Here is a 14,955-nt window from a genome sequence, read left to right as displayed (position 1 = left end):
CACACCATCTAGAATTATTATTGATTCCTGAAGTTATTAGCTTAAAGGATTACCTTGTTCACTTCATTTTTAAGGACAACACATTAGCTAGATATAACAAGGGATAAGATAGGGCAAGATTTTAGCTGTAAACATTAAGGGCCTTTGAAGATATGCATGAAATCCCTATAAAGATGTTTTTTCTCCCCAGAACAATGCTGGGGACAGCCAGGACAGAGCAGGGGGCTGACCTGGGCTGAGAAAAGGGGCAGGAGCTTTGGCAGGGAACAGCTTCATGTCTGAGAGCACCTCCTCGTGCCTGCACAGGACACATGTTTGTCAACAGTTTGAGATAGTCATTATTGACAGACCCACCCAGGGTTACACCAGCAGCTATGCAAACATGTAGTTAAAAAAGCAGGGACAGAAAAAAAATCCTTTCCAAATGAACAAATCGCAGAGGATTAATGAAATGGGGCAGCCAAGGCCTCCCGAGGGAACACCAGGCTAAATTAAACTTGCCATCAGCTGATCAGCATGAAGTTTTCTTCTCAGCAAAACCCATCAAAACAGATTTCATTGCAAAGCACTGCTTAGACAACCAGTTTTCATTAAAGGATTCTAAATTTTTTTCCTGCCTTCTCAACCAAGTGAGTCAAACTCTTGCCCAGCCTCAGTGGGAGCTTTCACACTGACCCAGAGAGAGAAGGGTTTTCCCAACTCCCTCTCTGTGATTAGAGATGAACTGTCATGCTGAGACCTATTTTGATTCTGAAAACAGAGATAACCCTGTAAATCAAATGGTCTGTATTTAGTTTGTACTGTCCTGTCACTGATAGCAGAGATTTCCAAAAAGTGCTTCATGAGAAAGATTACACTGGGATGTGTCTGTCCCATCCTCTTCTAAGTACAACCCCCTTTCCCAAATTCCCAGTGCACTCCCTATGGGCAGCTTGCCTCGATGGCTACAAATCTCTCATATAAACCATATAACAGGTAGTGACACATTTACAGCACTTTTTGTCTTTACAGCACTGAGTGCTGGTCAGTTTTTATTACGCTTACCAGACAAAGTGCTTTCCTTCCTGTCCACTAGGAAAGAGATCTTTTTTCCCAGACAAGCTTTTAGTCTGGCTATCTGTAACTATACCATAAAGATATATACACATTTCTCCCTATTACAGTAATTGATAGAAAAAGTTAGGTCTGAGCCCATGATGTTTCTGTCTCCATTCCCAGCTAGCCCAGCACATCATCCTGAAAATGTTATTTTTATGGTGCCTTAGTACTTGGCACCATCTGGTCCTGAAGTGCTCCCCCAAGGGTTTGCATTAGGCTCAGGAAGGATGAAAGAATGAACTAACAAGATCAGAGCTGTTGCAGGTTCAGCTTTAGGGGCCACAGAAAGTAAATTTCTAGTTTGTAACACTTGCTTATTCCTCGAGTTATTAATCGCTCCAGTGCAGTATTTATAGCTGGGCCAGCTGCTTCCCTTTCCCCCAAGTAAAACTGTCACTATTTTAATGCTATAATAAGAAGCTGATTTCCGAAAGTATCACTTCAAAGGGAAACTTTCTTCTTCTGCTTGATAAAATATTAATGGGAAATAATGAAGCGCAGTGACGATGGGCAGAACCCCAGGAACCCTTTTGGGGCTCTGAAGCAGCACAGTCCCTGGCTGGCAGCTTTTGTTCTTGCAGGTTATTTAATAAAGTTGCCTGCAGGAAGTTCTCTGCCTTATTTCCCAAGTTGTGACCTGGGACCAGAACTATTTTCCCAGCACAATCCATTCCCTTTATAACACCCAAGCAAGGTCATGTCAGGAGAACGAGCTGCAGAGCAGGTTCCTTCCTTCACACCTCTGAGGGGACAAGTTGGGAGGGAGGAAGGAAGAGGCAGTAACAGGCCAGAGGAAGGTAGGGCTTAAAGCCTCCTCAAGAGAGTGAAAAAAAGATGCATCCACCATCCCAGTCTGTATCTGCCAGCCAGATCCCCTTGCAGATGATACCCCAAGGTCACACACAAGCTACAGCCAAAAATGCTTTTCCCTTTCAGCTAGGGAGGATCTAGTGGGCTTCCCTCAGCCAATATTTGATGCACAAATATGTCAGTTTAGTCTGCCAAGTAGAACACATGCCCCTGTCCTGTATTTTCAAGACCAATTCCTGCTCCTGCATCGAGAATTTGCAGGAAGTGCACACAAAACTGCTTGAGGAGTTCAAACGTGTCGGACGGCTGGGAAGCTGTCAGGGGAAAAGAAAGCTGAAGAATAGCTCAGACAGCAGTCCCTGCTGGGGGTTGGAAGCCATCAGGTGCCAATCCTGGGCAGGCATCTGCATTGCACAGAGATAACAGGGGTGCTGAGCTGAGAGGGACATCATTTCAGACGAGACCTCCCTGCCTTATCGTGGCTGTCCAGCTCTGATGTGAGTAGATAAATGCAGCTGTGCTCCGTGCTGATTCATTCAAATTCTCATTCAGGTCTTCAGGATTCTCTGTAATTTCTTCCTCCTGCATTGCCAAGACTTTTGTGTAAAATGAAGATGCTATAAAAGTTGGAACAACCAGCCCTCCATCCGTGCTGCCTGTGGGCAAGTGCAGCAGGGCCTGGGTTGAGGCAGAGGGACTTGGTTATGCCTTGGTGGTGGTGCTGTACCATCACTGTTTATGGGCTTTTTTTTTTCAGATCTTTCACTGCTTTCCATCTCATTTCATAATGACTGGTATAACTGCTCTCATAGTCCCCAAACACTCCATTTCAGTTATTTGTCAAGCACTTAGAAATGTTTTAAATCTGAAGGGCACTACATGAACAAAATGGATTCTTTGCTGCTGGTGCCATCCCACAGGTTTAATGCCACCCCTGGCTGATCTTAATAAGCATTTCAGCACCCCAAGTCATTATTCACTGAAGGAATATCAGCTTGTGGCCTCCCTAGCAGGTCCAGTGCTCCATCCTCCTGTGCTGAGCCTCCTGCGAGTGCCACCACTGCAGCACTCACCCTCTCATGTGGGAACAGTCGAGTCTCTTACTCAGCCTCTCACGGAGGAATATTCATTAATGTTTACTGATGTAGAATGCACACACTACATTAGTCACAATCCTATAAGTAAACATGTTTTTCATCCACACCACATTAATCTTGAGCCTATAAATAAACAGATAGAGCACACTCATAGCTTGCTAAGATACCCCCTGCAGAAAGAGAGTTACTGTACCAGAATACAGCACAGAGCAGGACTGTGGCTTTGTAATAAATCCAGTGACATAAAACTTGTCCCATCAAAAGCACCTGAATGACTGGATCACTCACAGAGACTTTCCCTTACAAGATGAGGAATATACAGCACCGTCTTGCATTCCCACACTATCCCCTCTACTTGCCTGTCATATTGAAGGAAAAGCACCACACTTTCCAAATTAAATTCCCCTGGGAATCACTTTACCAGCCACAGAAACGTGGGAGCTGATTAGCTGCAAACCAGCTTGGGATGGAGAGGACACTGTTCCCAAATAAGATGACAAGGAATTATAGGAAGGCAGAATATGGATTTGAAGCCAGTGTGAGTGGATATTGGTGCCTACGTAACAGTTGTAAAAATTGGTTCTTAACAATCCACTTTAGCCACCAACTGGCCAAGGAAATGCCAGCAAAGGAAGGAAAATAAAAAGAAAAAACATTAAGTTAATGGAAAGGTACAGAAAGAAAAACCAAAAAGAAATTGAACCCCTTTAACCTCAAGCAAGTGGGCCTGGAAACTTGAAAATAATTCAATACAGGGAAAGAGAAAGGAAAAAGGAAAGAGGAAAGGATTAGTATTTAATCTAAGTCACAGTTTCACCAGTTGTGTCTTATTCTTTAGCACAGAATTGGGCTAGACCCCAGACATTTTTATCTTTACAATAAACAATATTTGTATTTTACCACATGATAAACCTACAACTGAGAGTATCTTACGTCTCACTGTCTGTATGGACCTCCATCTGCACCTGAATTATGCTCAGGAGGCCACAGAACAGAGAGCACTGAGCCCTACTCAGATGGTTGGTAATATGATGCATTGGCTATTTTAATTAACTTTCCCACTGGGAGCTGACTGTTTATACACAGCACAATAAAACGTGTTCTTAATTTTTAAGACCTTAAAGACAATGAGACAAAATTAGAGCAAACAATTTAGGCTGTCCCTAGAGATCAGGGCTGTTGTGCTCCTCTTTCCCCCATGAGGAGTGGACCAACCCAACAGCGTTGAAGAAGGAGTGCAGATGATGCTACAGCACAAGATTTATTTGATATACACAGTGTCTGAGGCCTGAGCAAATTTCTGTCTCTAACATTTCCCTTCAAATGGTTTTACCGAATCTTATCTTATCAAAGGCAGGTAAGCAACCAGAAATAAAGTTGACTGTTAGCAAACTGCTTCTTTTGCTGGTTTTCCTTCTCAAAAGGGTGTAAGAAAGGGAAATTTAATTGTTCATGAGAAAGACAACATCTGCATCACGTATCCATCACCTTTCCACTTGGAAAGCTTCCCAGTGGGGCTGTTGTTTGGTGGACATTAGCTTTACACTCTTCATTAATGAAGTTAGTCTCCTTATTAAGAGGCCTGGGAGCTGTAACAGGGGCTGATATTTGTGTCCAGAACATCTGTGAGCGTTTGACAGGAGATGCACTCCGTCAAAAGCAGACACAGATGACTAAACCAGGGGGCAAGGTGTGTTGACTTTTTATTTGATTTTACAGTAATGAAATGTAACAAGTGCACCAGAGGGAGGCATTTTCATAAGCAGACAAGCAGATGGGTGAAGAAATTTGACTTGCTGTAAAAAAAAGCTCGTAACTGCCGAGCAGCCTGAAAGGCCCTGTGGAAAGAGTCATCTGTGCTGCACAGGGTATTCCCCTGTCAAAGATTCCACATTATATGTGGCAGCCTCTCCCTTTGGCATTTCACATCCTACAGGTGATAAACCCTAAAGCGTGGCTGCTGGCCAGAAGCCTTACGCTGCCAGACCACATTTTCCTTGAATTCCTCCAGATTTCCCTCTTACACAGAGTGGGGATGGGGAGGACAGAGGTTTAAATGTGAATTGTTCATTCAATTCATTTCATTGCCTTGTGGAAATAATGTTTTTTTTCAATAAATTGCATTAGAGTGTCAGAGGTTCTCTGCTTCACATGGTCCAAAAATCACACGTGCTGGAGGAGACATTAATAACAACTATCACTATATAGACCACCTAAGCCAGAACAAACCAAAGCCAGGCTCTTCCCCACTTCACTGCACCAGTCAGACAGACAGCTGTACCTTTTCCATACCTTAAACTGGAAAAATTCATAGTTTGATGGAACATAGTGGGATTTAGTTGTAAATCTGTTCTGGTCTTTGTCTATGTCTGGGCTGTATCTTGGACTAGTGTTGAGATCTCCTAAATCTGCTGTGACTGTACTGCAGCTATGCTGCTAGATTTTAATGGCACAAAATGCTTCAGAGCCTTTGTAGTTGTGGTCACTGAATCCATCCAAAACACCTACAAGAAATCATGAAAGCAACAAAAATGCCAACAACCGAGTAGAAAGGAGCACTGGGTGGAGCACTCCTCTCTTCCCAACAGGCTGGCACCCACAGCAGCCCTTAATGGCAAACCCTTCTCCTTATGTTCACAGTACACGAAACACAAATTTAACTTATCAAAACCACAATCAATAAGACGTTTCTTAAATTGCTTAGATTCAGAAGAAACGAGGAAAATTAATTAGTGTCGCCTATCCCTGGGCGAGGGCTCACACTGGAGGTCTGGATCGATTCTTTGGAATACAGATGCTGAAAGGCAGTAACATCACCCTGACAGGACTGGTGGATGGTGGCACTCCTAGAATCCAGGCAGCTCCCTATTAATATTCCATAAGCTCTTTATTGTTCCAGAATACTTGTCTCAGAGCAGCAACCACGGTCAGCCTGCTTCCAGGCTGCTCCCTTTCAACAGGCCAACCTGTTGCTTTGCTTTGCTCAAGTTTTTTGTCTTTGGGATTTCACATGCAAACTGATTTTCTTGGTTATTTGTGTTCATTTGCAGGAGGCATAAGTCATCGGAGGCAGACACAGATGAACACTCCACTGCTCATCGTGGGTTTTCTTTTTAAGACTGACACAGCGTAACAAGCCAACTTGAGAAATGTGTGTTTATAACCAGTCAACCAGACAGAAAAATCTGATTTGCCATAAAAAGCTTATAGCTGCTGAAAATCTTCAGGATTTGCTGGAAGGACTCAGCTGTAACAAATCATGCCAGGGTACTAAAAAGGCTGATCCTGCTTTGTCCGACTGATGTCTCAGCATCAGTTTTCCTTCAGCTGTGCCAAGGCTGTACCTAAGGAGGTGCTCTCTGATGGGACAGGCAGTGTGGAACAGCTGCTGCAGGGGAATGGACAAGCCACAGATGTTCCAGAGGTTGTGACAGAGCAGCCTTTCTCTGAATGCATGTTAGCACTGGAGCAGATTCCCACTACATATTCCAGTTGTGTTCATTTGAAGGAATTCTGCTCTTGGAGATGTGTCTGCAGTGCAAACCAAGGCACAAGGAATGGGGACAGGCAGGGGAATCACCTCAAAAGCACACTGTCATACAAACCACAGCACTGCCATAGACACAGCCACACACACAGGGCTTTCCTGGGCAGACAGACACCCAACGAGCAGGGTCACTGTCACCTTGAAGTGTTTGTTAACCCCATTCAGAGCTCACCCCCCTACAAACTGCTGATACCCTCCAACATCAGTCCCTGCCTCAGTTACACCTTCTGAGTGATTCCAGCTCTCAAGGGCCTGAACCCCTCCAAAGGAACAGGAGACTGGGCCAGAAGTGCTCACGTCAGAAGCTGTTGTTTGCTGTTGCCTCCAGATCCAGCCTGTGCTGGAGAAGATGCCCACACCATCCTGGGGGCTTTCAGACCTCCCCAGCACACAGAGGCACCTCCCAGCCACCCCTCAGAGCCCTATTTCCACACCCCTTCACCTCATCTACACCCAAAGGGACTGTTTTGCTTTCTGCTTGTTGCTAATCCCTTTTGCAAGTACAATTCAAATGAACTTGTCTACAGGCTGTAGTATCTCTCCATCATCCGCAAGCAGAGCGTGCAGAATATAAATTTTTTAGTCTTGACAAGCAAAAAAAAAAAAATCCATTAGTATTCTTCTGCACCTAAAATGAGATCTGCAGAGACACAAAAATGTCCAAAAGCTGCCATGGGCTGTTGGTCCAGTTGAACTGGAAGCATATCAGAGGCAGCAAGCCCTTTCAAGACAGGGGGAAATGCCTCATCTCTCCTCTGTGTAGTTTTTCTCCTGCTTCAGGCACACACAAATCGTATCCTGATGGGGAAAAAACTGCTCTTTGCTTTATAATTTCTGCTCTTGTGAAAGGCAGTTTTCATATTTTTGGCTCTGAGTCCCTGGTAGCCTGGATCAGAAAAGGGTCAAGGTACTCCAGCTATCCAGGCTTGCAGGGCAGGTACTGTGATAAGAATAATGTCTCTGTTCAATATAAATGAAAACAAGAAAAATCCACTAAGAAATAGGAAAAAGAATAAGCTGTGCAGATTCACGGTGGATTTTGACATTGTAATATGACAAATATCCCTAAAAGCACTTCAGAGGCAACTTCATCAGCACTAAGCACTTACTAAACAAAGCTGTTGGGTCCACACCTCCATGTCTGCTAAATGCCAGGTTCCCTGTTTCATGCCCCAGTGAGAATTCAGCTTCCCACTGGCGATGTGGAAAGCCCCAACACACAGCCCTGCTGTGGGAAGGCACCAAACTCACCATCATCCCGAGGTAACACTCCTGCCTGCTTTCCTGAGGTTGAGGAGGGGGAGCATCACTGAAAAAAGTATTCTACTGCTTTAAAACCCAGCAGTGATGACCAGAATCCATAAATCAGGTTGGAGGGGTTTCTTTTCCCCTGACTTATGGGACTGCTGCAAGCATAATTAGGTTTTGGGTTTACAAAAAATAGCAGCATCTGTTGCCTGCTCTGTGCATGCTGCCAGTCTGAGGGGACTGCTCCGGGCTCACTACAGCTTTTGTTCTCACAAATAGAGAAAACTTTGCCAAGCCTCGAGCAGGGCTCCTGGCCAAGGGCTTCAGAGACCCACGTTATACATGGGACTGGGAACAGAGGCAGAGGAAGGGTATTGACCTCAGAGTGCCCCATCCCTTAGCTCAATTTAATTTGATGAGCCTCAGTTTAAATTAATACAGGGAAAACTCCCAACAGCAGCTTCTGCCAACAATCCCACTAAAAAATAATGCTGGCATAAAATAATCACAAACATATGCCTATCTCTCACTTTAAAGTCAGTTCCAAGAACTTACAGACTGGCCAAGCCCCTTGCTAATTAGCAAGGAAACATCCTCTTGTTGGTGGAAAAAGCTTTTCTTCCTCATCCACAACAGAGAAAAACATCACAAGAATTCCACCAGAGCAACAGCATCTTCAGCAAACTAGTGAAGGGTTGGCAGAGAGGGATCTGTTAGTCCTTCTCCTCCACTTTCCAGAGAAGACTCTGGGTGAGCTTCTCTGAGACAGTGGTGCCAGCACCATGTGTGCAACCCTTGTCACACCCATCAGGGGATCTCCCCCAAAACTGCACGACACAGCTCAGACTGCACAAACCTCCTCTGGCTGTCGAGGCTTTGAAGGAGGACTGGACTTCTAAGTACATTTGGGTTCAAATCCTTTGAATTCCATCTAATTCAGTATTACATTAATTTCTAGATAAGTAACTCCATCAGTTCCTCTGGTTTCAAGCCTGAACTCCCAGCCTGTCAGGACTCTGGATCCTCTCCCTCAGCACGGTGCCTCTTTCCTTTCTCTGCACATTTCTGTGCTGCAAATGCATTGCTCGAGCTTGATCATGCTGCTTTTTTCCTTCTCTGAAGCCCAGAAACGCTTCCAGGAATCCTCTCACTATTTTTAAAGTGCTGCTTCACTCCTCCAGGTCTGGAGGAAATTTGTTCCCACACCCCCGGAATCTCCCACCCCGGGGGTAACCCATTAGATTATTTGGTTGTAAGCAGGATTGATTCCAGCTCAGGGGACCATGTTGAGCCAGCTCAAACTAGAATACAATTTTAGGAACACATTATGTATGAAAGCATAGCTGTCCAAATGGAGTGGAAAGAAAAAACAAACGAAAAAATAAGCTGGATGCTTAGAGGGGGAAGAGTCAAATTACCTGCCCTGCCTCATACCACGGTTGCAATACAGGAATTTTATGAAGTGAATATAAACATGTATTTTGTAGCATAGGAGATTGGCAGGTGGCAATATATACCCTACACTGTCAGAAAACGGGTGATACATTTTGAAAGACATTATCCATCAGGTGCTTCTTGACCAGGAGGGACATGTACTCCTACAGAAATAAAGCAAAATCTCTCCCAAACTGTGCCTAAAACATGTGAAAAGTTGCTGGAGACATTGCCTTCAGGCTCTGCAGTCCTGCAGGTTTTCTGTTAAAGAGCTTTGATGCCAAAAACACCAGGTCTGCAATTATATCATTTGCCTTTTTATTTTCTTATCTACTTTTCTAAAGAAGTAGAGGAAAGAAACGTTTAAAATAAATTGATGACGGATTAATTAAGAAGTGCCTTGAAAAGAAAAGAGTAAAAAGCCATTAAGTGGACATGTAGAGCAAAAATACTATAATGATATGCTACATCTGTATGATTAAGAAGTTAAAATGAACTATGAAAGGAAGGTAGTGTTGAAGGCAAAATAATAGATCTATTCCCAGCCTAATTTCAAACAAAGGGCTGGTAACATGAGTTGTCAAACATTTCTGAGATCAAAAGACAAAAACCTACTTCCTGGGGAGCTTAAAAAAGTGAAAAGAAACATTTCTGCTTGCAGGAAGGAGGGTAACAGACACCAGAAATGAACTTTTCTTCTCTAGAGCAAGTGCTCCTGGGCCAGCAGAGTTACACTCAGAAGAGACCATGGGGGATTCACAATTGCAGGTTAACAGAAGCCACCAGAGCTTAATCCTCTCTCATGTTCTGCAGAAAAAGGGGAAAATAGACAACACCTCAACCATACTGTGCTAAGACAGGCAACTCTGGGCTAGAAAAACCTGGTTTTCCTCAGCATGGCTTAATCCTGCCCTGCCTGTTTGAGAGGCAAAGCCGTCATTATTTGGGAATGACCCAGGATCAGCAGGAATAAGTGATGTCCACAGGTCAGTGCAGGGAAATGCAAAAACCACCTCTGCTCTGTGATGTGTTGGGGACCAGCCAGGCAAATCCTGGTGGGAAAAGGACAGGGGTTACTGCAGGCACTTTCCAAGGCACAGACATGATCGCTGCTTTGATGCTCCCTCGATTTTTGGTGCAAAATGATGAGGAGATAAAACATTTTGAGAACAGCCTGAAATCCCCCCCAGTGCCTCAGCTCTGGAGTGCTTCTCAGTGCAAACTCCTCAGTAATTAACTCCTCCATTAGCAGCCATCAGGCTGCTCTGTAGATACAACCACCTCCTGGTCATTTTGAACTGCTAATCTGGCAATTTTGTCAGGGACCATCTAGATAAAATTAATTGTGGAGTCAGGGTGTAAGTGTTCCAGAGTAGCTTCTTCACCTCTCTCTCAGTCTAATCTTGTTTAACCCTCCAGTATCAGCCATGATAAGACACATCAAGTCCAGCAATATCTTCTGGGTTTGTTTTTTAGGGGACTGAATACTGTCATAAACAGCAGTCACAGCCCAGCCTTCTGGCTCAAATACCCACTGACTGCAGTGGAATTTCATGGGTGAAGTAAATGCAAGATCAAGCACGACCATCCCTGCTACAATAGCACTTACAAAGGCACTTCATGCTTCACAAATAACTCGAGAGCTGCAAGAGGAACAGAAGAACTTGCAGTTTATTGTGCAGTTGAGTGGGGACTCAGCATTGCTTCATACACTGCTTGGACTGGAAGGGCTACCAAGACTATTCACTGTCCACCAGCAGCACAGAGTAAAGACATGAAAGCCTATAACTTCTTCTAAAAACAAGAAAACAAGACATGAATTCTGAGAGTCCTGTGAAAGCCAAAGCAACACACACAGCAGTTGAAAGAAATAAGCCTTGGGCGGCTCTAAGTTGTAAAACACAACAAAGCAGAACCCATGGTGGCACTTGATAAATCTCCAAATGCCTTGTCAAAGCCTTGTGACACCGTGAGTTACAGTCTCTGCCGTGACATTTTGAGTGCTGTTGTTTTTAAAACAAAAATCAGCAAAAAAAAAAAAGGGGAGATATAAATCATTAAGAGAAAAAATATTTTTTTTCAGCTCTTTGTGTAGGAGTGTGGCCATACTGGAATCTTGGAAAGAGTCTCTTCTTAGAAAATACCACAGATCCATGGTGCAAAGCAGGATTTTGGAAATCTTTCTTAACCAAAAAGAAAAAATAATTATAATAATAATTAAAAAAAACACAAAAAAACCCCCAAACAAACAAAAAAAACCAACCAAAAAAAAAAACCACAAAAAATAATGGCCAGTCTTCGCGAACGAAGATTTGGGGAAAGGTCTTTTACCTTTCCAGCCTGCGCAATGGATTTTTTAGGTGAGACACAGCCTGCGCTGAACTGAGCCCACCCTTTAATCCTAAGGTTCATCTGCCGGGGCCAAGCAAGCTTGGACAATGGCAGTGAGGTCCTCAGGACGTAGGTTTGTTTAGAGTGACCTTCTCATAGATGGATGGCCTCACAGGGCTAACGGACTCCATCTGCCCGGGGGACTGGCTGGATTCGAACCTGGGTCGCAGAGGTGAGAGTCCTGCACGCTAACCACTAGGCCACCAGGGGTCCCCTAACCCCCAAACAAACAAAAAAAACCCCCCAGACTCTGATGCCTCCAAGAAGAGAAGTCCAAGAAGTACCAAGGTATCCTGAGTTTACTAGTAGATTTACGAGTAGATTACTACTGGATTTATAATAGTAACTACAAAATTATCTGAATTAATATAAATCCCAGGCCAGCTGATGGTTGTTCAGAGATTTATGAGGCAGCATGAGTATTTAGAGGGATTTTACTTTAAGTAAATTTTATGAGGCCACACAGAGTCAAAACAGAGCCCTGAAAAAGGACTGGGAAAATATATATGTGAAGCGTCGAGCATCTAAATGAGGGATTCCATAAAGCAAATGGCAATAAAGACCTTTAGAACACATTAGATGAGTATTAAACGAGGGTAAATATTGTTGCTAGCTTGCAGCAAACAACTGATAGGCTTTAGGAGGCCTGTGAGGGAAATATAAACTCACTTAGATCTGATGTGTACAAACAGCAAAAAAAGCATTTGCAAGCAAAATTTTGTTCATGCCTGTAGTATCACAACCAGCAGCTGCACTGGCTCATCTGACCAGGGGTGGCTTCATTTTGTGCATCCAAAATAAGCTTTTAGGTAACACAATTTTCCAAGAGACACTTGTGTGACAAATGCTTGGTTCGTACCAGTCTGCTGTTAATTTAAAAATGTTTTTATTTTAAAGCCACTCTCGTCTCCGGTGTAAGGTCCTTTTGCAAGCCTATCTCTGCAAAACTGATGCCATCTTGTGGTGGGAAAAAACCTCGGTCTCCTCACAGATTCCGTCTCTTTTAATGGCCAAGATAATCCTTGACTAACTCAGTGTTACAGGAACAGTGACTATACTCCAACCTGACTTCTCCCAGCCTTCAAACTGCATTTCTGTTAAACTCTAAATGGTTATTCCAGCACTGTGAAATTAGCTCGAGTGTGAGCTTTTAGAAACTGGAAGTGCATGCAGATTTCTGCCTCATTCATAGCTGAGGTTCCAGACCTGCATCCACAGGGACAGCCCAAACCAAGGCTGCTGCTTCCCAGAACCACCATCTCTTGCAGCAAACAACTCCATTTCTTCTCTTTTGCTGAGTCTGAAACTCATTCCTTTCAGACATCTCCACTCCTGCCCTACTTTTGGCTTCTTTCAAAGGATACAGGTGGAGAACACAGGGAATGGGAAGTACCTCCAGTGCTTCACTCCGGAGTGCTGAGGTTGAGTTACCACCAGTGGGAACTTCTCTGGCTTCACTAAAATTCACGTGTAGTTGCTGACCAAGAGCCTGCAGCTCCCACCCAGGCTCTGCCCATCACTGCTGTGCCCTGTATCAGGATTATACCAAAGACCATCCATTCATCTGCCTTGGCAAGATCCCACCTTCCCCAAGGGTCCCCAGCAAATTCTCTTTCATTTCAGGATGCAGAAACAACAGGTTTTTCTGAGCAACAAATACAGTTAAGCAGATCTACCTGCTCTGCAAAAGATATGGAGCAGGGGGCAATTCCTTTGTGTTCTTTTTTCCTCTTATTTAATTTGTTGTTCCTTTATTAAGTATTGGATTTGGGTTCATATAAAGGTAAAAAATCCTATCACACAAATCTTAATCTTATAACAGCAGCCTCCCTTGAATTACTTGATAATTAACCTCTAGGCATAACACTCATCTTGTTCAGTTATACCTTCATTATCATCAGATTCATTAATTTCATCCTCTGTGTGCTAAAACATTGCATGGTTAAAGGCAGCATTTAGCAATATTTACAATTTTGGTGAGGTTTCCCATTCCCTGCTGAAGAGTTTGTAGAGGCAATATTATACCATGAGGATCAAGAAATTAATTTTTCCTTTGAATCCTTGAAATATTCAGGTAATAGTTAAATTAAACTAATATTAGTACTTAATTATTTAATTGTAATTTCAGTATGTGCTGAGCATAGTGAGCTGCCTTGAGATGGACCCTGAAGGAGCTTTGCCAGGGCATGGCTGGGTGAGCATCCTTCCTGCACGGCTGGAAAAGCTGGGATCTGCTGCTGTAGGGGCTGCTTGGCCCCTGGGTAAGAGTTTTGCTTGCTGAAACACTGCTGTCAGCAGCTGAGTTTGCTAATCCTCCTGTTGGTCAGGGCGTTGTAAGCAACCTGTCTCTTTTGATCCCATAGTTGTTCTTGGCAGTGCCTCACGTTGCCAGGCTGCACATAATTCCTCCACGTTCCAATTCCATTGTTGTTGTTTTAAATAAACCCCTTTGGAAGGTGTCCAAGAGATCAGTCAGACAGACAGAGGGAAGGGGAGGATGGAAACCACGGAGCTCCAGAGGAACTCTGTCCAAGTGACACAGGTGATGGGTCCAGACACAGCAAAGTCATCACATCAAGGCTGGCACAGTCCTTCCAACCCTTCCAGGGTAAACTCATCAAATTATCATTCATTATAGCTATGATTGAGTAAAATGGGGTGTCACACCATTTATCTTTAAAACACTGAATGGCACCTGCTTGCAGAGCGTGGTTTTGATGAGATTCCCCCACCCTCCCCTACCCTTCCAGACACCCTTCAAGAACTATCACGTGAAAATGAAGAGTCTCAACCTACTTCTGGGTCAGCTTATAAAAACCCCCATACAGCACCATCAGAACAAAAAGGTACTGTATGAACAGAACATATTATCAAACCATTTCTGTGCTCTGTGACCACTAAGAAAAATGAGCACAGAGTTTATAAAATAACTGTACATGTTCCAGCCAGAGGCACAGTGACCAGAACAGCTAAGGTATCGAGCACAGGGATTTTTTTTGTTAGATTACTTAATTAAATTTTGTGCTATAAACACAGTATTTTGGTTTCTTAGTAAATCAACATCTTTGGCAACAGGTAGAGATTAATGCAACACCACTTGTAGGTGAGAAGTGATACAGCTGCCCTGCCAGCAAGTAAAGCAGGGAAACATTCCCCTGCCATGCTGAGTATATTTGGTAAAGAAAGGAATTAAGTAAATACACATGCAAATATAGGCAGGTCAATTTAATATTGGCCTTCAAACTCAAGTGCTAACATTTGTACAGCTTATGCTTTGCACATCTCTGTGTACTTTTAAGCTACAGCTTCATTCAACAGGACAAATATGAG

The sequence above is a fragment of the Neopelma chrysocephalum genome, unplaced genomic scaffold, assembly GCF_003984885.1.
Source record: "Neopelma chrysocephalum unplaced genomic scaffold, ASM398488v2 Primary Assembly neopelma1_63, whole genome shotgun sequence".
Classification (NCBI taxonomy): Eukaryota; Metazoa; Chordata; class Aves; order Passeriformes; family Pipridae; genus Neopelma; species Neopelma chrysocephalum.
This window is presented reverse-complemented; position numbering follows the sequence as displayed.